We start from the raw sequence: 24,974 nt of genomic DNA on the forward strand, positions 1-24,974 counted from the left end.
CTAACTATGTGCTTAAGAAGCTCCCAACACAATAATAAAATATCTAATTCAGCTATATATTGAACCGACTATCATATCCGATGGCTTACCGTTGGCTGGGCAATGTGTGGCAAGCCGCACCCCTATCTAGTACTGATGTATGGGCGAATGTATTTTAGAATCTTAGGCCCAGATAGATCAAGACAAAAAAAACAATTGGTAGCTACCATGATTACAAGCACTTCACTTGGAGACCCCTGCGTCCAGCTTCTCGTCAAGCTGGATAACGGAGCTCTCTAACGGCACAGGGTGGGGCCTCTCCTCAGTCATCGCAGTCATACCAGACCGCTGAATCTCTTTGTCCTCCTCTTTTTGCATCCCTGTACAATGTTTTATAAAGGAACACAGAACATATCATCAGTTGTTTGATCAAGAGAGCAAGTCAAGCTGCCAAGTAACCAATTCATCCCCCTATTCCCAAGTTCTTATTAGATTGTGTGCCAACTTCAATTGAAGTCTAGGAAAATTCCCTCAGCAAGCAACTTAATAAGCTTACACTCAAAATTCAAAACAGGCACGAGTTATAAGCTTCCACACAAATCTGAGATTCCAACTACATGCAAATGGGGATAAACTCGAATGTGCCGAGCAATCCAGTAGAAATTCTGCGGAAAATTTCTAGACCTATCTCCCGCTCCCACAGCGATAATACTCGCTGCACTCCACATGTACTTGGCAGAAGGACAGTAAAAATGCAATCCCAGAACATAAAATGCAAATCCCCCAGCCATCCCCGTTTGTCATGTTATCCTTAGTTGCTATGGCATTAAGCCAAATCAACCACAACAAAATGGTTTTCAAGAAGGGAATTATGTTTTCCACAAGTGCTTATAAGGCCTGTTCACCCAATATGCCGCAAGGTTATTACAAAAATGCAACAATGTATTTTCCAGGATTGTTTAATATCCCCTTAGGAGCAGTCAAAAGCAGATCACATTTTGTGATGCTGATCATGTAGACCTTCATCTAGACACCTCCCTATGTTAACAAGCCAACTATAGCATTTACTATTGAATATAACACAGGAAATTGCAACTTGAAAGTAACTAAACCACATATCATCCCAAACACAAGTTTTCTACTCAGTTCCCTACAACCCACCTCCAACCAAAAATGTAAAGATTTTTCACTTTCAACTCAGCCCAACAAGCGGAATCACTCCGCTTGTGTTTAAGGAAAGCTTGGAGCCCTCTAGTGTACTTGGCCGTAACTAACTTTTCCCACATACCATCAACACTCTCTAGTTTCCACCACCACTTCTTACACAAAAAATAATACTATTCATCTTATACAAAATTTTAATCCCAAAGCCACCTTCATTTTTAGGTCGACAGAAAATCTTCCATTTAATCATATAGTAATTTTTTTTAAAGAATCCCCCCTTTGCCAAAACAATTTTCTCCTGGTCTTATCTGAATTTTCAATCAGTCTCGGGCAACCCTGTCATATACGTTACACATACATACCTGTAACCGATGCCGTCACCGCGTGTTGTTCATTGGCCTTTCCATAGAGGTATATGTATAGACCTCCTAAAACTAAAGCACTACCCAACAAGCTGTCATAAAATAGAAAATAGTAAACGTTAGAAAGAGTATGTAACTATGTAGAAGGTATATGTAAAAGAACCAATCTCTTGTTTAATATCTGTATTTCCAGGAAATAATGTATAATTTACCTCCCAACAGTGAGGCTTTCGCCTAGCAACAGCACTCCTAAAACTATGATGAAGATCGTCGATAACGTGCTGAACATGGCTGGAAAAACTGGCCCCCGCTTTTCAACAGCATATAGGTTCAGCCAATACTTGGCCGCTGTGCCAAGTGCAGCCTACAGATTCAAATCACAGGCAATCGCTAATTCATTGTCAATTCACTTAAATTGATTTAATAATAAACAAAGAAATGTTTTGAATATTTCAAAGACAAAAGTAATGTTTTCATAGTTCTCAAACATACCCTTTTTCATATAATACACCTACTTCATACACTGGCGGAGCTTAGCGTAGACCAAGGGGGGCTATATATGCCCCCCCCCCCCCCTCTTAATTTTGGCATTCATTGAAAAGCATGCTAGCTCCGACACTGACTTCGTAGATCTAGTTTATTATGTTACCAAAGATTGGTTTGCTGAAAGCCAGGAGGGAATGGAAACCCAAAAAAAGTCGGTGGAGGGTGGGAGGTTGGACGAAGGGGTGGTGGGGAGAAAAGTGAAAGATGGAACCTCGGGTTCTTTTTTAGTAGAGATGGACGAGAGATAGATATAGAGAAGACAAAAGATGTGTTTTTTAGAAACCGTGAATCCCTAAATCTGATACGTGGTCAATCATGACTATTGCTAGCTTAGCCGCATCAAGATGATTGCATTTTTTTAATAAAGGGTGGATTTTATTGACTCAATATGAAGCATCAAGATGATTGCATGTCTGCCTAAAAAATGCATTGTGTGTCTATCCGTACATGTACCATTTTCTGTATGCATACCGTGACAAAGTGAATTGCAGAAACTATCGTTATTAAAGGTTGCAAGAACCACGCTTCTGCTGATTTGTGCCAAAAACCACCAACTCTGGACCGAAATTTTTGTAAAAAAAAAAACACTAGTTGGTGACTTTGGCCCATCTGATGATGATTATAACAAGTGGAGCCCACCAAAGCTAACGTGACATAATTGTTCACGAGGACATCGTTAGACAGAAAATTTGTATATATTTACGAAACAACCCTTGTAGTTTACAGGGACACCCTCATCAAAAACGGGCGGCGGCGGCTCGTTTCGGATACGTCGGAAGGTCATGGGAGCCGGCCGCCATAGCAACTAAGGATAACATGAAGCACGGGTCAAGCACGGTTGCAAGCACAACTTAGCATATGTGGACGAACGTAGTGATTTGTTTGTCCCTTGTTTTATAATAAAATAATAGTTGAGTACTGATGTACTCCAATGAACTAAATCAGGGCCGAAATATTCTTAGTACTGAAGCACGGGTCAAGAATAAAGTGCAAATACAACAGTAAATATCTCGATGGACAATAAGGGTTGACAATGCCAGATCCACTTGGAGCCCGTTTCGATAATTTACACAATCTTTGGACAAATAAAGTAAATACATTCTGAAAAAGACTTACCGAGTAGACAATGGTTAGTAGTTGAATGTTCCATCCTATTTGCCAGGCAAGTTTATGCCTGCTCATAATTATTCCGATGGCGAAAGTTTGCACACCACCCAGAACACAGGTCAGCACAGAGGACCAGTGTTTCCATGGATACACCTTCAAAACTTTCACCTGAATTATCAACATTTATGCATTATCATTAAAATTATACATCTAAAGCAAAGAACAAGAATAAAATACTGAATTATAATATGCTTCTTATGGGGAAAAAATACACACTGGCCTTAGTCCAGAAAACACAAGCTTTGTTCCAAATGAGAACAGAAGGCTGCGATTGTGGTTAGTAGTTGCCCGACAGCAGTGAGAATTTCAAGATGTATCTGCAACTAACTTATGTACTTATGGTGTTATCAGAAAGAGTATGGTCATAGGTACAGGATTTACAGACCAATCTAGCTTGTCGATTTGTTAAGAGCATGGACATAGGTACGTCCTGTGGTATTTCGATGACTTGACTAGTCAGGTATAATTGATGTTCTAAAATTTGTCCTACTGGGACTGGACGGGTGGTTTTCTGCCAACAGTATATCCTTATAATCAGCTGGTAAGCCTTGTGACTAGCCAATTGGGCTGGATAATTACAAACAGGTGGGAGGTGGATTGAAATTTTCTGGCTGTACACAATGTTTTGCTCATCGATGTCATATTCATACAGTAGCCAGATATCCTGATTGATAAATGATGATACTTATGTAACTACAAAGGTTCATTTTCAGGACATGATAACACATCCATCATGCTAGAATCAAGACATTTTCCCACCTTCCAGATGGTCACATTGTCGTTTTGGCTTTGGGATTGGAGAAATTTGGAGAATAGATCTGTTTAGTTCATATATAGTTGAGCAAAACTTTGGGAGCCCTTTCTTGTATTTTATCTTGGTTATTATGCTTGAATGTCTTTGGGTGATCAAGACAAAACAAACCTATTGTTTGGCCCCACTATGCTTGAATGCCATTTATTGGTATCAACATATTCGTGATCTTATTATGTTGTTGCGTACATCTAGTGGTGATAGGTTACCCGAAGTATTTTAATTTACATGATATTACCGAACAAACCTGTATAGGGTACCAAAGTGCATAGCTGCTGAAAGCACCAAACAAAATCAAGGTGCCCCTCAAATGATGCTTTCCAGCAGCTCCATTAGAATCTTTTGGTGTTACTCTTATAATTGGAGACCAGAGATGCAATTATTTTCCTTTGTAAAGACTTATTAGTAGAGCCCCACCAAAACAAACCAATGCTCCAATCACTTTCGCACTGCCGACCTTCGATTTTAGGCGCAACTTCTCCATGCTGCAAAATCCAATTCACATTTTTTAATCTGTAATAAGATAAGTAACTGAACTATACTATTCATTCTGTGCATTAGTTCGTATGCAAACATGTAAAATCATATCTCGCGGTTATTTTGTTGTGTTCGGGTGGTTCTAATTTATTGACTGTCTATCACATATTTACTTGTAACCATAATAAAGAAATGATGTTAATTAGAAAAATTATTATGCAAGCTTCAGAAATACTTATTCTTTCAGTATTTAGTATGTTGTTGAAGCAAATTATTTTGATCGTTCAAATAATGATGTTGATACCAGGAGAATAGCATGCATATGAAATTCCATGTTATTGCTTCAAACATTTTAATCATTGTAAAGTATTGAATTATTGTATATATTGGTAATACAAATTTAATACTAATATAATAAAACTATAATTTTTACTCAGACTGTTCGTAGTACTAATGAAAGCAACTAGAGCTTCACTGACGTGTGTATGCATATATTTATTTGGTTTAAGATGGTATCACTTCTTTTACATGTTTAAGGTAATATAATCTTAGCTCATATCATTTCTCAGAAGGTTCTTATAATATTTAAGCATATATTTATAATTTTATTAGGTTTATGAAAAAATGAAGATGTGGGGCTTGTACTTTGTAAAGCATCATAATTAGATAGATACCATTCACTACCAACATTTGGCTAACTTACTGAAAGCAAAACAATTTACATTCGAATATCAGGTACTAGAAAAAATACAATCAAAACAAAATTGTTAAAAGTCTATAGAATATCCACATGTAGCACTGGTTCTTTCCAATTCTAGACTTTTATGTTAAGAGGAAAGACTGTTTTACCCAAGTATTATGGACAAGATAAAGGTGAAAAGTGGAGTCAAACTTGAGAAGATCACAGCATAGGAGGCAGCTGTGTCCCGTAATCCATAGTAGTACAAAGCCATGGGCAACGAATATCTGTACGAATGAAATATATCATCAATACATTCATCTTCTATCTTAATCATGTACATAAACCTAAACCCAATATATTGCATCACATATTCAGTCTAATTGAATCTCACAAAACTGACTAATCAGAAATCATGCATCTTAACATCTTAATTCAGATTGAAATTATAAACAAACAATATGCAAGAATATGTTTGATGAGTCTGGTAATTAAGCAAGTTTTTCATTTATAGTTTTGGGAGATTTAAATGAAAAAATGCCAGCAAAAAAGGTTTGAGGACCCCTCAAGTTGAGTTTATGTTTTGGCATGGAGTGGGTGTGTTGACTGAACTAATTGGATACCGCTTGGTTCATCATCAGACCGGCATACGAAAAACTGATATAAATAGTTATATTTCATCGCCAATTCGACTCACTGAGAAGGACGAGAATTGGGGATAAAATCATATATGTACTCCAGAACACCAAAAACTTATTATTTGTGCATAGGAAGATTTTTAGGATAGTAGACTGTATACCCGACAAAAGCATTGATGAAGAGCCACCCAAGAGTCTTCATATCCAATTCCCTCCACTTCCCCCTGCAGATATGTCATTTGCTTGAGCCAATTTTAGCAAATATAGTACTAGCTCGTTTCCATAAGATATAAACTGAATGTAAAAATGGTCTAACGTACCTTTCTAAGAATAGAGCAAACGGCATGATGAAAATAGCAGCAAGCATACTTCGATAACATAGCAAGGAGAAGACAAACATGCCAGCATCAAGTGCGACCTTGCCTAGCAGTATGGTCCCTGTGTTGAACAGCTCCACAAGAATCACGCACAGAGCCGGTTTCCATCCGCTGCTTCCTGTGTGACAGACAATTTCGCTAGAAGTATTTCCCCGAAGCAAAACAAAAAATTTGTAACCTAATTTCGAACTTGTAAAATGCATCATCCATTAGGCGAGGATTCTGCAACGTCCACTTGCTTATTCTCCTCCCGACTTCCTATTGCCCCTTTTCATCTTCTCTTTTAAACTTTTGAAAAATATAAAATAAACTTTGAGAAACTCATTCATGATTTTGAGAAGAAAAAATCGCCACGAAAATCGCTAAAGACGTGGAGAAAAGATGGGCCACGAGCGGTTGGGCCACGTACGAGCTGCTGCACGAGACGCATCGCATCGCAATTTTCACGCACAGGTCGTTCACGGGCCTTGTCTCACAAAAAAAAAGGTCGTTCAGGAGCCGGATCGAAACGAGACACAACGACCCATTCGACGGCGGCCATCCCGAGTCCCAACTCCCAAACCTAGAACGGCGGCGGCGGCTGGCCAGGAGCAAGGAGGACGGGGCGGCCGACGGCGGAGTGTCGACCAAGCAGGCCGGGCGCACTGCCCAGCGAGCGGCGGCTGAGGGCTAGCGGGCGGCGGCAACGAGCGACGGCGCAGCCGCGCTGACTCACGGTCTTTACCACTAACTAAATTAAACGGGCAATCGATCATGCGTACGTACCTTGGACCTCCACGGCGGTGTCAGTGTCCTGGCCTGGCAACGCGCATACTTTGCTTGCATTTGCAGCACTGCGGTTGACTAGGCCCCGGTTGATGTCAGCATATCCCGTCGAGGCCGCGTGGAGGGCCGGAGAGGGAAGCCGGCGCGAGTTGGCAGCTCCGGCGGCAGGGTGAGCGGAGGAGACGACGGGCAGCGCACTGTTCATCGCCGGTCGAGCTTCTTGGGATGCTTCAGCAGGGCATTCGGGAGAGAAGCAAATGTGATCCCATTTTATAGATGTAATCTTGACTGTCGTCATTTGGGGAAGGGAAAACTTCGTAGGCGGTCGACTTGGTACGCGATCTAACAGACCATGAAAATCTCTCTCCTTTCTAACCACCTCCAGTCCCCACTCCTGGGCAGGGATTTTTTTTTCTTTTGGATCATCGAGCGTGTTCCGTGGCCGCTGCGAAAGACCAAAATCCACCCAGGCCTAGGCCAAGCACTAAATATTACCTCGTCCCAAATTACTTGTCTTAAATTTATCTAGATACGGATGTTTCTAAACAAATCTTTTTTTTCAAGACTACGCCTAGACGTATCATAGCTTTATACAAGACAGAATTTCAGTTACAAGAAACTACCAGTCGCTGCGAACAATGAGGTTAGCATAAACACCACACCCGAGCAACGCCAAAGACGGACAACACCGTAGAGAAAGCTACCACGTAAAAGAGACTATTCTAAGCTGAAACACAACACCGTGTCTCGACTGACTCGTCAATTTCCGAAGACCACCAACTTCCAAAGAACTTCGCTTGTTGACACACCATCCACTCTACTCGCCTAAAAGGAAGTGGCAAGTGGGTGGCAAGACTCTATCCGATCCGAGGATGATGCCGTCTTGTACACACCGGCGACACGCGTACATAGCACCGCATAGGATCAACTGAGAATAGCGACGAACACCGGAGGAGAGCAACGGGGAACCAACCATGTTTCCGAACAGAATGCTCCCAACAGAGGAACAACGTCGAGGATGCCGCCATTGTGCTAATCCAACACCGAATCGAGCCTTTTGCTCAGAGACAACCACAACTCCAAGCAAGCGACGGACATGACAAACACGCCTTGGCGACCCCTCCAAGGAGGTAGGTGGCATTCACAGGTGCCACCGCCGCCGGCCCGACGGAAGCAGTGCAAGATTTTCATCCACGCACCGCACATCACCACACCAGCTAGAATTGGGCAACACTATCCCAGAAGCTTCACACCGCCACCACCGGAGCAATTTGCCAATGTAGCCGCAAAGCCAAGGACTGGGCGCACGACAAAGAGAACCCCAGCCACACCACCAACACCTAGCCTGGACGAGGAAACACAACCACCCCGCACCTCCGGCAAGGTTCAGGAGACCAGGACCATTCACAACAGCCGTCGCCCACTCCAAGGGATAGCCTTGCGACGGCCAGACCCACTTCTTCACGAAGAACCATGCTGCACCATCGGGAGAGCACCCCCGCTCACCACACCGCCCAGAGGTGGCCGGCCGCTAGCTGCTCACCAAGACTCCATCTTGGCCGAGCCATCACAGTGCCGCCACCAGCCTGGTCATGGACTCGCTCCACTGCCTCCAGACGGCGCCGTCGCGACCCAAACTCGCCAGCTCCAGCCAGTCTCGCCGCTCTACTAAACCTCCTTCCGAGCTCCGGCCCCAGCCCCCACCTCCGGCCAACACAGATCTGTCCGGGCCGATCCCCTCCAGGAAGAAGCACCACACAGGCACCATCATGTGCGCTCTGCCGCAACACGCCGACACCAACCAGCAAGTTGCGCCTCCATGCATCGCCACCAGCTTGCGCATCCCACCTGACGTGCCGGCCTCCGAGCTCCATGGTCATGACTGAAGAAGAAGCCACTTGTGGCACCGCTCTAGGAGAGGACAAGGGAGATCCTGCTGCCGTGAGCATCGTGCGGGATTTGCCCGTTGGCGGTCAGGAGGGGGGGAGGGGAGCTGGATGTCGGATGCCGGCAAGGGTTCGAGCACCCGGTCACACACGGAGGGCGGGGGGAGGGGGATGCACAAAGGGTATTGCTCTAGACAAATCTAAGACGAGTAAGTTTTTCACATGCCACCAAGAAAACACCCTTTCACTCGAAAAAAAAAGACCTTTTGACAGCAAGGAAAAGCAGCTTTCAGCGAGTACAACTTCACTGTCGTATCTTTTGTTGTTCCCGAATCATTATCATACTGATACTGCAGTAGCAACCAGGTTTATTTTGATACCAGAAATGGTGCAAATAAATATCCTCTTCTTCTTCCTCTTTGGAGGCAATGCCAAACTACTTTACGTACGACAGACAGCTTTCCGATGTTTGTACGACGCCTGATCCAAGTTAATCATACAAATCGTGCCGTATGTGTATGCAATAATACCGTCAGACTACTGCTTGTACGTAGGATCGTCCTAACTAGCGAATCAACCTGTGGTTGAGTTGGTTAGGTGGACAGTGGTATTCCTAACCCATCAGGGTTCATATCCTGATGCTCGCATTATTCCTGATTTATTTCAGGATTTCCGGCGATGCGCGTTCAGAGGGAGGACACGTTTCCGTCGACGACGAGGCGCCTACGGTGACTTCGTAAATTTCAAGATGATATGCCGGCTGAGTTTCTCGGAGGTGCTCATAGGGTTAGAGTATGCGTGCATGCGTTCATAGGAATGAGTGTATGCGTGTGTATATAAGCGCTTGTGTCTGTATTGATGCTAAAAAAAAAGAATCATCCTAACTAACATTAGGACCTACTATAAGTTCCTGTCCACAAAAAGGATAGGCAACTACTGGGTAAGGTCATTTTTGAGACAGATTGTATAAACTTGAAGCAAGCTGTGAGCTCCGACGAAAATGACAGATCGACTTTGGGCACTCTACTCCATCTGGGGTTCATCAAGCACCGAGTTGAGTTTTCCCCTAGAATTTGTAACACTCCAGCGCATATGCTGGCACGTGTTGGTGCTAGGGAAATCGGTAGTGACCATATTTTGTGGATCACGAATTTTCCCGCCGATGTAAATGTAATCCGTGCAGTGGCCGGCGATTCCGCCGTGACCACAGGTTAATGGAATGCGAAGTGTTCCATTTCAAAATAAAAAAACTACTGCTATAAATTGCTGATTTTCACCCTGTGTCGGTAGCCTTTTTGTTGCCGGACGCCGGTGGCCAAACAATAACGTGGTTCGCTAACATCCTGAAACAGTTTACAACGGAAGTTGCGCCATAAGTAGGTAGCCACATACCAATTGCTAATTGAGACGCATGTCTGCTCCATCGGGCTCATGCTTTTCTGCTGCTGGACTTTCGTAGCACAACAGATTTGCTCCATTGGGTTCATGTCTTTTTGCTGTGGGAATTACGTAGCACAACAGATTGCCATCACTTCTAATTTCGTACTGTCGTTAGCACACGCATGCCCCCTCACACACACACACACACAACGTATAAAGAGCAATATATAGACCTTTCACGAATTATTCGGTCGTGTCTGTTGTATACATATTAATACGTGTACAAGCGGGAGTCGAACTCCAAACCTGGCCACGCGTGCTAGCGATTGTGCTGGCCAGGCGAGCTAGCCATTGACACAGCTTAAAAGCAGCCCTAAAGTTTATAAAGTACTCCCTCGGTTCGGAAATATTTGTCGGAGAAATAGATAAAAATGGATGTATCTAGAACTAAAATACTTGTCGCACAGGAGGCCGCCCGACTAGGCCGGCCCATTATCGCATGCGAATGCATGGAAAAATATATCAAAAGAAAATGACAATGCGAGGGAACGAGCCCTGTAACTCCCACTGCTGACTCCTCCTTGCTACGCAGACGTGCTTATAAGCTTGAGTGTCTAACTACAAAAACGCAGACTACTACAACTACCCTTCAGCGACTGGTTTGCTGTAGCGAACTGGTCTTTTCCCACTATTTTTTGGTTATTTTTCTGTTTTTTTTCTTTTTCCTTTCCGTTTCTTTCTTCTTTTTCAAAAAATGCTCTCCCTTATATAAATTTCTCCAAAATTTCAAAAAATGTTCGCCTTTTCATAAAAATAATAAAATAAAATTTTCGCATTTTTAAAAATAGTACATATATTTTATAAAATGACTGTTCCTTTCAATATTACCTAGAAAGTCAAAATATGAACTTTTTGAAAAATGCTAAAAAAGATTAGAATTTTAAAAAAATCACAAAATACGAACAAAAAATTAGAACCAATTTTGCTGAATTTTCCTGAATATTTTTTGTATTTGTGTAGAAAAAAGCAACATGTTCAACATAGGGTGTTCGGGTAGGCTAGAAAGCTTCGTGTGAGAGCATGTTATTTTTTTTGACATCCTTGAAATGACCCTATTTTTTCAGTGGCTTGTATGACCAATTTAAGGCACTATGCGAAGTTATTTTGGTTTTCAACATCCTTGAAATGGTCCAAATTTGAGAGCAAGCCGATAAAAAGGCTCCATTTGAGAAGAACATGCTCTCAAATGAAGCCATGAAAAAAAATCTGGACCATTTGAGAGCACGTTGTTTCTCGGCATCCTTGAAATGGTCCAAAACAATTGTGGCCTTATAGCACTAATCAAGGCACCGCCAAGTTGTTTGGGTTTTCGGCAAGTGTTGCATTTTCTGTAGTTTTCTCAGTGAAAAAAGGCCAGAAAATGGTCGAACGTGTCGCAACTTGCATATGGTGTCGAGAATTCATCCAAACCTAGTACAGATGCCAACCATGGGCATGTCCACCTTCTTACAAAGTTGGATCCATTTCATGTATGTCCAAAAATAGACCATGTTCAGCGGAGGGTATCCGCGTAGGTCAGAAGGCTCCGTTTGAGGGCACATTGTTTCTCGACATCCTTGAAATGACCCCAACATTTTTTTTCATGACCTTGTATGACAAATTCAAGGCACCAAGCCAAGTTGTTTGGATTTTTAGCAAGTTTTGTATTTTCTAGATTTTTCCGGGTGAAAAAGGCCGATAAATGGCCAAATGTGTCACAACGTACATATGGTGTCGGAAATTGTTCTAACATGACATGGATGCCTACCATAGGCATGCCCACCTGCCTGCAAAAGTTGGGATCGGGTAAGCGAGAAGGGTCTGTTTGGGTGCTCCTTGTTTCCCAACATCCATTAAATGGCCCCAATTTTTAATGGCCTTGTATGACTAAGACAAGACACCATGCAAAGTTCTTTTGGTTTTCTACGAGTTTTACATTTCGGGAGTTTTCTTGTAAAAAAAAAGGTCGGTAAATGGTCGGACGTGTCACAACTTGCATACGATGTCAAAAGTCATCTTCAAACTAGGCATGGATGCCTACCATGGGCATGCCCATATTCTTGAAAAAGTTGGGGTCATTTGAAGTATGTCCAAAATAGATCGTGTGCAACAGATGGTGTTCGGGTAGGGCGAGAAGGGTCCGTTTGAAAGCAAGTTGTTTTTCGACACCCATCAGATATCACCAAAAAAATTCCACTAGCACGTATGAACAATTTAAGACATCATGCCAAGTTGTTTGGATTTATGGTAAGTTCTGCATTTTCTGGAGTTTTCTCGAAGCAAAAAGGTTGATAAATGACCGGACGTGTCGCGACATGCAAACGATGTCGGAAGTCGTTTAAACCTGGCATGGATGCCTCATATATTTGTGCCAGGCTACTGCCAGAAGTTGGGGTCATTTATCTATAATCTAGAAGAACCACCAATTACGAGGAGTCTGGTAGACTAGGTGAGACGGGTGCATCCATGAGCATGTAGGTTTTCCTAATATGAATGCTTCAGTTATTTGCAGTTTCCATCATTATCAATTAAACGAACATCTTCCTATATCGCAACCATTTCTTGAAATTTTTCAACAATTTTGAAATTTCAAATTGTGTATGGAATATCATAAACTTGGACACTTTTTCAAAATTGTTAATAAATTCCGAAAAAAGATGTTTATGGAAAATTGCAAACCACATTGTTTTTAGAATTATCAGCTTTTTGTAAACGCACACATTTCTTAAATTTCAGAATAAAATTTGAAAACAGAATATTTTTCAAAGGTCTTACAGAAGAGGAAAAAAGTGTAGGCAAGCCGACGGACACCCCCCCACAGTCGTAACGGTCGACGCATCACGGAGTCGTGGCTGGAGTGGCAACCGACGAGTTGCTTAAGCAACGCGATAACCCTTTCTGCTGTTTGTCGAGGTAGCCCAGAGCGTGGGTGGTGGATCCGTGTTCGAGGTAGCCGTGCGAAGAATGCCGTGGTCGATGTCGAGTCAGGGTAGCCAGTGTCGAAGAAGTCGTCGTGGAGCCGCGGGCGCTAGGAGGCGCCGAGTTAGTGGTGTCGAAGTAGGGTGCGCCGGGAAGAAGATGTTGCTGACGACACGTCACGGCGGATTTGCCGAGCCCGGGGACACATCGTGGACGAAGGCACGCACCGGTATTGCCAACACCGGGCATGCGTAGACGGACAAAGACGAAGTTGACGAAGCGCCGACCAGGCTTGCCAGGCCCAGGGACACGTCGTGGGTGAAGGCACGCATCGGTGTTGCCAGCACCGGACATGCGTAGACGAGGGACCTGCACGAGCTGTACGCCATGTCGAAGAAGTTGGAGGGGCTAGCATAGAAGAACTCGACGACGATTGCGGCGACCATCGGCGCGGGGCCAACGTCACCAACAGTGGTCGGAGTAGACGAAGTGGTCGGGGTAAATGACGGCGACGCTGGCGACGGGCTGGTGCTTGGACGAAGATGAAGGGGGTGGACGGGCGGCGGCGGCGGCCAAAAAAGAGCGGCGACGGCGGCCTGACGGCGGCGGCGGCGGCTAGGTTAGGACTGCGGCGGCGGTGCTCAAAGTAGGCGAAGAACCCTGACAACATGATGAAGACTGGCACGGACGGTGGCGTTCCCACGTCAAGGGAGGCGGCGCGACGCATACCACAGGAAGTCGACGCGCAGCGACGGTGGTTGACCGCGGGCCACGGTGCTACGGCCCGAATGGGCGACGCAGCGGCGGCGGGCAGGTCAAGGCGACGGCGGAAGACCTCGGGGCGGCGGCAGGGACCGCGGGCCGCGGCGCGACAGCCCGAAGGGGTGGCGCGGCGGAGAAGCGTGGGTCAGTGCAACCGCGGGGACGGTCTCGGGACGGCGGCGTGGACCGCGTGCCACGCTCGCTATGGCGCGACGGGGCGACGCAGCGGCGGCGCGAGGGTTGATGCTGCCACGGGGACGACCTAGAGAGGATGGCCTCGGGGCGGCGGTAGACCGCGGGCCGCGGCACTACGGCCTGAAGGGGCGACGCAACGGTGACGCGGGTCGGTGCAGCCGGGAGAAGAACCACGGGGCGGCGGCGCTGCGGCCCGACGGTCGCGCTGAACTCGGGACGATCTTCACGGGGCCTGCGGAGGCGCGCGCCACCGGCGGGCCAGGTCGGTCGCACGGCGAAGATGAGGCGGATAGCGGCGGCGGGCGGTTGATCAATCCGATCGATGCAGGCGGGGTGACGGCGGAGTCCGAGATGAAGCCGGTGAGAGCGGGCGGCAGGGCGGCTATGATTGGCCGCCTTATGGCGCGAGGCCGCCGGGTCGGGGTGATGCAGGAGTCCCGGTCGGAGCAGGGCGGTGACGGCCGGCGCAGGGCGACGGGCGGACCGACATGCGGACGACGACTGGCCCTGACGCGCCGCCTCGGCGCGTGTGGCCACCGGGTCGCGCCGAGGTCGGAGTAGAGGCGCTCGTGGTTGATGGCGGCGGTGGGCGACGCAAACCGATCAAGAATAGATCGGAAAACTAAAAAAAACCGCGCGATCAAGATGACCGGCGGGAGAGAGAAAACCCCGGAGCAAGGCTCGGGGAAAAGACTCTTTAGGGCAGTCGGTCAACACGACCGGCGGACGAACCCTAGGTACGGGCGGCGCAGCCCCCGGCGGCAGTCATGGAGGCTGACCGCCCCGGGGGCGGCGCGCAGATGCGGAAGCGGCGGCTAGGGTTTAGGATCGACTTGTGATAGATACCATGTTAAAAGGGAGAGAGAGGTTTGGTAGAATAGTTCTTTGTATTGCTTGAGCTTCATGGGCATATATTTAGAAGTACAATCATCTATTTAGAGTACAAGACAAGACAGAACAAATCCTAATCTATCTTCTCTTTCCTAATAAACATTATAATCAACATTCTAATATAGGCCGGCTCTAGCCTTTTTTTAGCGGTACAAGGCTAGCTAAACTACTCCCTCCGTTCCTAAATATTTGTCTTTCTAGACATTTAAATGGACTACAACATACAAATGTATGTAGACATATTTTAGAATGATGATTCAATCATTTTATTTCATATGTAGTCACTTGTTGAAATCTCTATAAAGACAAGTATTTAGGAACGGAGGGAGTAACAAGTAAGTAATATGCTGAATGTTCAAAAAAAAAGCAAGCAGACAGACTGCTTAATTGATTCCGGCTGTACCCACCTGTCTTGTTGTAGACGTAGCCTCCAGGTACGCCAGTCGACCTAGGCCCACGCGCCAGTCGTGTCCCGTGTACGCCAGCCTTCAATGCGCTGTGCAGTTTAGTACCACATCGCCAAGCGAGCTGCACCGAGGTGGATAGAGCCATAGAGGGCAAGAATGGTGATGAACAGTTCAACTCATATATGCGGTAATTTACCACACAGCGAAGCCATTTCCGATTACCGAAAATCATTCATTTCCTAACGAAAACAAGAAGGTTAAATGGTTTCCAGATCCGGGAACTCAAAATGAAACAAACAAATAAATAAATTTTGGTACAGTTTAGTTTTTAAAAAATTTGTTTTTTTTTTCAGTCTGGTTTTGAACACCCGGCGCTGGCACTCACGTGCTCATGTCCTGGGCCTTGCCCAACAGGCTCGGGTGTCTCTGTTTTGTTCGCTCGCCTAAATAAACAATTGTTGACTTTTGTTGAAAGCAAAGAATCTGAGAAAAACGTAAAAAAGATACTCCCTCCGTCCCATAATATAAGAGTGTCTTATATTATGGGACTGAGGGAGTAGAAAACATGGAAAATTGAAAAAATAACATTGATTTTAAAAAGTTCATAAATTTAGAAGAAAATTTTACATATTTGAAAAAGTTCATATATTTTAGAAAAAAATATTCCCAAAAAAGTTCATCTATGTTTTAAAAAAGTTAATCAAGTAGGAAAAAAGTTCACAAATTTGACAAAATTTTCATTGATTTTAGAAAAATGTTCATCAGTTTTGGAAAAAGATCATAGATTTGAAGAAACAATTCACCGATTTGAAAAAAATATTGTTTTAAAAAAAGATGTGTGTGAATTTGAAAAAAAAATTGTGGTTTTTAAGAAAAGTTTACAAAGTGAAAAAAGTTCTTGGTTTAAGAATAGTTCCTGAATTAAGAAGAAAATATCACTATTTCTAAGAAAATTTAATGGATTTTAATAAAAAATAAAATGAAAAAGAAAGAGAAAGAGAAAAAGAAAACACAAGAGGAAACACTGGCCAAAAAACCGAAAAAAATAAAACCAAAAATATGAGAAACCACTGCGTTTCTTTAGCTTTAAGAATAGAAAATAAGTACTCCCTCCTTTCCATTGGTTAGGAGCATAAGATTTTTGCACGAAAAAATAGCGCATGAAAGAGCCGTACGTTTACATGAGGCAATTTTCTAAAAAAAAAATTATGAGGCGAGGGCTCTTCCACGATCTCCTCTAACAACCTGGTTGGCCAATTCAATTTTATCTCAAACAAAAAATTACTCCCTCTGTCCCAAAATATAAGAACATTTTTTATACTAGTGTAGTGTCAAAAACGTTCTTATATTATGGGACGGAGGGAGTAACTCTCACGCATGCCCATGCAGCCGGTTAGATCTCTACACGAGAAAAAATCGTGGCAGCATGTTTGCCAATTGCCAACCGTGAGGAAGAGAGATTAGCATGCAGGGAAAGCTAACGTGCCTTATATAATAGGAAGGATGGAGTATAAAAGTTACAACAACTCAGGTGTCCGGTTGGTTACTTCTATTTGTATGCAGCCTGGGGTCTCTAGATCGAGGTGGAAATGTTACGTATCGGGCTCAGCGCATAAAATGTACTTTAAAAAAAGACCATCACGTTCTTTATTATGAAGGGGTATGAATTAATCTCAACCGACAATGTGTTTAGAGGGTGTACCGAAACAGAAGTGTATATATACATGTCTATTATATACATACGTACAAAAAAGACAAATATGTTCAAATGCTCTTTTGATGATCAGAGCATTCTTAGGCATTGTACAATGCTAAGTGTTTAAGGTGGTGTTTAGAAAAATAAATCGAGTTTTGCTGAATCACCAGTGACTATTACTATAATAGAGAAGTCTAATTAAGCGTCTATCCAGTACAAATAAGTATCGTGCTTAAGAAAAGCCTGATTTATTTCTCTAAGCACCTTGCATTGCACAAGGCCTTAGCGCACTCCACTTACTTCAGGGGAAGTCGGTTGCGTCGATTGTAACATTCAACCGATCATCATCCATAGTCATATAACAGTTCATCATCTGTCGTCATATACTCCCTCCGTCCTAAAATTCTCGTCTTAGATTTGTCTAGATACGGATGTATCTAGACAAATCTAAGACGAGCATTTTGGGACGGAGGGAGTATATAATAACTGATCATCATTCTAGCACATGACAAGTAGTACGCCTTTGTCATCGCCACCATCATAGTCATATAACAACTCGATCATCATACGTAGTCATATAATAACTCACCTTCAGTATAGCACGTGAAAAGTTAACCAACACTAGCTAAGCGTAGTCATCCTGGGTAAATAACTCATCATCATTCTGCACATGACAAGTACTACCCGGACCTACTTCTCTCTCTTAGGTAAAATAGAGTAAAACAGGTAAACTGGTCCATCTCCATAATGGAGAATAGAGATCCACCTGTCTTCAACATGTGACATGCGCACATTCATGTTATCTCCAATTGGTTGTCTGCGTGTACTCATTACTTGGCTCCATCCTTTGATTTTGAGGCTTTCATCTTTTAGAGAAATCGAATATACACTATGGAAAGCCACCAGCAGATTTGGCTGTAAGCTAACCATACTCATATGACCTTGGGTATACATCAAGCTAGGCACAACATCCTTCGGAAGCTTCTGTTGAAGAACATAATAGTAACATAGTTAGCAATGTAGTTTACTTAAGAAGAACGTATGCAACCACAGCTAACAAAATGATACCATGTTATTTACAAGGATGTTAACATCACTCAACTTGTTGACTAGTGGCACGTATCCACTATAATTTTGGATAATTTCATAACTGATCTTAAAAGTCTCAACATCATTAATAAATGAGACAAGAAAATTTTTCTCCTCCCAAATTAGGTCTGAGCCAATAACTATAGTAGGTCTTGTCTATAGCCTTCTGTGTATTTCTTGGAGAAAAGAAATAAGCTGTCAATTATAAATAAACAAGTTTAATAGGGACGAATACCAACTATTTTTATATAAGCAATATAAATTACTTACCAAATTTGTTTGCATGTCCACATGCATCCACCTAGATGTTGATATTATCTTCAGGACCAAGATCGAAGGTTATTTTCATATCCTCCTGAAATCCATAAGCCTTGCATAGTCCTCTCCAGTTTAAACACCCAAAATGTGAGTGATTTACTGCATTGTAGAGCTTAACCGCATAAGTGAAACCATGTTTCCTCCTTAGGTGAGCTTGTCTCCATACTCTCCCTATCTTCGAAACCGAGCTTCTCAAATACATGCGGTCTTGCATACCAGGGGATGCACTAGTTGAATTGTAAAAACTGGGAATTACACGTTAAAGCAAAAAATCACAAGTCATGCTTAATTACGAATAAATACTTGTTGTCCTTACGTACCGTAAAATGTTCAAAGGCCTCCTTCATTTTGAGGGTGAAGGACCTATCGTTATCCAGGTGAGGCCTATCGCACATACCTCCGTTGTCGGTGCAGTAATCGCACTCAGGGATCCTATCATCGTCAGACATTTCCTGTGTTCATAATTTAAAGATTAAAAATTCACAACAATTACCATGGTTGATTTTCGGTTGTCGAGTCTTCCTTGAAAACTCTCATCTCATTGGTGTATATGGTGGCCACTCCCTCTCTGATATTGCGAGCGTCGATGGTAGTCGCTCCTCGCTTCTTTCCTAAGTGCATTACAACAAAATGTTTAGCACACGAGATAGAAGGAGAAGCGACCCCCATGAAAATAGTCAGGATTCTTCCTCACTGATATATTTACCGTTAGTGATGGTCGCATCCCCCTCCCCTCGTGCATTACCAAGGTCTATCATGAGGAGAAGAGGAAGCGACCCCCACGACAACAGTCAGGATTCTTCCTCTCTGGAAGTCACACAAGGAGCCCCAATGGACTGAAAGTGAACCCGTTACATATATAGAGTAATGACATAAAAAATCTGGCCTATGTTTTGCTGGAATGTTGTTTCATTCCCATTCCGGCAAATCACGTGAACTCGATATGTCCTAATTTCTAGCACAAGTCAAGCCAAAATTCACGAAATTTTTGGCATGACCTTTGCTAAAAACAGGACATATTGAGCGCCTAAAATTTGTTGGAACGGAAATGAGTCAACATTCCAGCAAAACATACGCCACTCGGAGTTTCCCTGCAATAGAAAGAGACATATGTGGCCATCTTTGGCACCACATCACAGCAGCTCAAGATCAACATGTCCATAGACATACACATGTCCAAATAGTATAAAGTATCAACATTGAAATGATCTCATACAAACTTTGTATATAAATGTTGCTCATTTCATGTCTACTTCTAGTGTGCATACTCTGCTGCCATGTCTACCCTAGTTATGCTACTGATATGTTGCTGTGAAGGATTGTTTGATTGCATCGTAGGAAAAACAAAAGGATTTTTATAATGGCGTAGTATAGATCAAATGGAGGCTTTCAAGGACTATTTAGAGGTGTGCACATTAGTGAATATTGGATTTACTAGGCACCCATACTAATCACCTTGCCCTCTATGTGTTCGAGAAGATTTATTTTCATTTTTTTATGCAAAACGATGGATTCATGCGGCTCGTATTGGTATTGATTTGGAAACCATATTGTAGGTGACTGGTATTGATTCAGAAACCCTATCGGAACAGTATCTAGATCTACCAACGTTGGTGGGTAAGTCAAAAGACGGTTCGTTTAAACATGTGAGGGAAAGTTGAAAGGAGATGATGTTCTTAATTTTGGCAATTAGCTAGAGTAACAATTAGTAGTTATGGTTTAGTCTTGAGCTATTGTGTTTTCTTAGTAATATGTACTCGAATCTTTTTGGTTTCATATAATAAATGATATACATCTGAAACCCAACCTAACATATAAAGAATGAATGTTTATCGGTAATGCTCAGGAAGAAAGAAGGGGTCAACTTTTTGATGTTTATTCCACCCTCATGCACCCTTCTTTGCATTTTTCCTAAAGCCTGTTCAACCTCATATCACCTAGAACAACTCATGGACTTCTTCAATGAAAGAAAGTCTCATGGGTAGCAATAATATTCTTCTAGTTTAGGAAATTAACTATAACAATTAACTATTAGCAGCTATTGTTTAGCCTTAAACAAATATGGTTTGTTAGAAATGTGTTCCCAAGATCATGTGCATTAGTACAAAGTATCAACACTTAAATAGTACAAAGTACCAACATTCTTTCTCTTTCCCTATTCTTTAATTCATCTTGAGTTGCACTTTTACTTCTTCCATTCACGCTCAAACCTTGCCCATAAACCCTTTATTTTGTATTCAGCCACCCTCCGACGTTTCGACCCATTTGAACCTCATTCGAATCGGTTTTCAAAGTACAACATATCAGTTATATTCAACATGGTTAGATTTTACTTCTCCCAATAAGCCCCTAAAATTTCATAAATCACATTCCATCTAATTCATTTTATAAGTGTAGACAGTTTGAATAAATGCATCCGCCCATCTAGCCATCCATCTAACCATACATCTAAAAAACTAAACCTAAAACTAGACGCAGAGGAGAGGGAGGTGCTCACGGTGGGGGCGGGGCCGAGCCAGAGAGGGGTCACGTACTCGCTGGTTGACACACGCGGGGAGGGCCGGGACGGGGGAGGGGGGTCGAGCGGGGAGGGTCGGGATAGTGGAGGGCGAGCATGGGGAGGGTCGAGACAGGGGAGTGTCGGCCGAGAGGTGCCGAGCACTGGAGCAGGGAGAGTGAGAGTGCGGAGAGTGGAGAGAGAGAGTGACAGACAGGGAGAGGATAAGGCCGCTTAGCAGTAGCGTGGGTAACATGCTGGTGCTAATGCTAAGGGCACTGCCTGTAGCGCATGCCACTGTACCGACACTGCTACTAAGTGAGACCCACCAGCTGGCCCCGTGTAATAGCAGTGGCAACTACAGCTATGAGGTCAGTTGTAGCGCGGGTCCCAAAGCCCGCGCTGCTACTATGGCTCGACCCGGAGGTACCGTTGGGACCACTTAGTAGCAGCAATGGATGTGTCTAGTCATGCTACTACTATAATTTACCTGTAGTGTTGGATTCTAACCCACCCTACTATTACTTAGCAGTAGCTTGGGGCACTAGCCCAGCGCTACTGCTAAGCGTCTACCTATAAGCTATTTTCTAGTAGTGCTTTGCGCCTGCACGACGCACTTCCGTGCCAGCGACTAAAGCATTCTACTTCCCCGGCTCTCGGTCCCATACCACCATCGCGGCAACAAACTTTGGTTCATCATCGCCACAGGCGTTCGGGCAAGCCTCACCTTTACCGTTGGACCCGGCATGCGGATTCACGCCAGGCTTCAGCCTCCCATGTAGCTACGCTCTGATGAGTCAATTCACGATCTCTTTGCATCCACCCACAAGGATGAGGAAAGTTGCGGGAGACTCTCACCCATCGTTGAGGTATTCATGGCCTAAGGCACTACACCTGGCATGGGCGATCCGTCTGCCGTGCACACTCGTGATGGGCGGGAAAATCAGGACGGTGGTGATACAGCAATTAATGGTCGCAACGGCTTGCACGCATACGAGTTTCATGATTCTGTGGAGCTTCGCCTTCTAGAGCATAGCATCACCGGAGAATTAAATGAGGGAGAAGAGAACCTCATGGGGCTTCTCTATTATGAGGATTAGAGAGAACTAGAGTTAACTCTAATCTAGATCAACTCTAAATTAGAATTAGAACTGGAGAACTAGATGAGGCTCCAAAACTTGTGTGCTTCAAGGGGCAAAATCCTCTAGTATATATAGTTGTAGGGAGGGGGGAGGGGCGCTACCTAAGGAAGATGTCTCCCCATCCTTGGTGCGCTGGCCTAGGGGAGGAGGAGTCCTCCTCCTTCTCCAATTCTACCCCCTCTAGCTTTCCATACAAGCTTCTTTTTAGTAAAGGCTTGTCATAAAAGCTAGGAGTGCCCCTAACTCTTATTGGGCCTATAGGCCCGCCCAATAACTCTTCACTACTAGGCCTTATTGAGATTTTGTTCATCCCATTGACTCTAAATAAATAATAGGGACTTCTAGATAATTATCTAAGCCCTCTATTATTTATATTAGGTCCTTGGAAACAATTTCCACCTATATATCTTTTTCACATTATATAGTATTCCTCGAAACACTTCTAGTAACCCCGAAACACTTTCGGTTTCCCTCAAAATTGTTTCTTTTATTCCCACTAATTAAGTGTCTCCAGGGTTAATTTTATGTGTTTGAATGTCAGCTGAATTGCAAATGTTTTCCATTCAGTGTTATTTCAATGTCTCCGATGAATTAATTTAGTGTCTCCAGTGACACCAATATTCATATGGCAAAATTTGTTAATTTAGTGCTAACTTAGTTAATTTCAGTTGTTAATTGCTTGGCAACCATTTGCCAACTCAGTGCTAATTCATTTAATTTTAGGTGTTAATTTCCTGGCAAACATATACAATTCAGTTTTAATTCAGTGTTTCTAGTGTTAATTTCAGCTAGAATCAATTTGGTGTTAATTTGAATTTCCTCGCAATTCAGGTGTGATTAAATTTCGTGCAAATAATTACTGACAAACACAATGAGTATACTCCAGTGTTAATTTCTTCTTGTTAGTGTCAAGTCCATATGGATCAGGTGTGATTGGAACATTCCATTGCTAATTTCTTGTGTCTGTATCCATTGTGTCCATTGTGATTCTAGTTTGTGGATACTGGACATGGTTCATCTCCTAGTGTTGCTTGTCTATGTTTTAAACAGACAAAGGATTCAGAAGAGTAGTGTTCTAATCTCTAGCTGATTTCTGTTGTGAATTTTAACATTTGGGCAGTGTGTATTCTCAAACTATAATAGGTAAAGAGAGACATAGGGCTATTGAATAACAGTGATGGTGTGTAAACATGGGTAGCAGTAATATGCTTTCCAATTATGTGTGTATTTGTAATCTATGCTACCAATTGTTGCTTTTGAAATGATGTGTTCTAGCAACGATATTCAGGTTTATCATGCTTTGATGAGGTGAATAATTAAATTATTGGTGGGAAGGCTGGATTGGTTGGATATTTTGAGAGCCCATTTTCTTTTGGAAGAAGTAGCATGGTTGGTGCTAAGGCTGTGAAGGCTATTCTCATGTAGAAGTAGCATGAAGTAGAAGGATGCTCTAGGGCTTAATCTTTCTTTATAATACTATTAATAGTGAATAATGTGTCAAATTGTTTAAGAAAAAATTACCATGTAAATAATGGTGGCCGAAATCGACCAGGGGGTGGTTATTTTGCTGCTTTTTTGGTAAGCGGATGGTGCAACACGGTTGTGTGCAAATGAGATTTTGGGAGGATCCTAGCTTACACACCCCTTTCTTTAACATTTTTCTTTTGAACTGAACTTTAGTTTTTGCAATGCTTGAATATTTCTGTTGCTAAGAATTCTATAGGTGTCTATTTAGTTTAAATTCGGTCTTATGGGCTTTCCATGAGCACCAATTGCTACTACCATTTTTGTAATCTAGTGTATATATACATTCTAATTTCAGTTTACTTTATATGATTCCATGAATACATTTTAAACCATGGATGTGCAATAAGAAAAATGCATGCCTTTCTAGTTTAGCTGCCATGGCAGCCTTTCTAGTTTGACTGTCATGGCAACATTTCTCATTGGGTTGCCACAACAGCCTTTTCTAGTTTGGCTGCGATGGTAACCTTTTCTAGTTTGGCTGCCAGACATCCCTTACAGTTTGGCTGCATGCCATGTCAACCTTTCTTTTTGTGTATACTCTTTTTCATCTTGTGTTATGGTGCTAATCACATGTACATTCATCTTTTGTCATTGGTTATTGATAGCGGCAGCAAATCATTATGGATTTGAATTTGATTCCTTAAGAGGAAGAAGATGAAGCTCTTGATCTAAACTTGATTCCTCAATAGGAAGAATATGAAGCTCTTGATCTCAACTTGATTCCTCAAGACGAAGATATGACTCGTTATCTGAATTGGATTTGCTTGCACATTTGCCCTTTTGCTCCCCTTTTTGTAGGTGATCCAAAAAGGAATGAACTATCAGATAAGAAGAGGTTTGGTGTTTACTTTGCTTTGCGAGTAATCGAGAACAGAGATGGAGTTATTCAAACATATTACAAGATGCTCACCACAACCCTATTGAATATAAGCGTATGATCGGTTGAAAGAATGTGGGCAGAGGCAAAAAATAGATGGCTGACGTCCAAGAAGTGGAGTTCTCAAACAAGAAGAAAGGATGAGTTGGCCAAAAGCAACAATCCCACTCAATAAAAGAAGGATAGTTCGAGCTTTGGCAAGGTCTCTAGATGTTTCCCGCTCAAGCGTACACAAGAGGTTTCAGTTTAATGAGCATAAGCGCATCACAAACACTGTCAAGCCTTTCCTCAAACCTTAGAATAAGATTGCAAGATTGAAGTTCTACATGTCCATGCTTGATGAACATTGGATCTCAACTCCCTTCCTCTATTCAAGCTAATGAC

The 24,974-nt window shown here is 43.1% G+C and overlaps 1 pseudogene; it reads right to left on the bottom strand.

The window, feature by feature from the left end:
- Window positions 1-29: 29 nt before the first annotated feature.
- LOC123072499 (WAT1-related protein At1g68170-like) lies at window positions 30-7,257 on the bottom strand (annotated as a pseudogene).
- Between the last annotated feature and the right edge of the window lie 17,717 nt (window positions 7,258-24,974).

The sequence above is a fragment of the Triticum aestivum genome, chromosome 3B (assembly GCF_018294505.1).
Source record: "Triticum aestivum cultivar Chinese Spring chromosome 3B, IWGSC CS RefSeq v2.1, whole genome shotgun sequence".
NCBI classification, from domain to species: Eukaryota; Viridiplantae; Streptophyta; class Magnoliopsida; order Poales; family Poaceae; genus Triticum; species Triticum aestivum.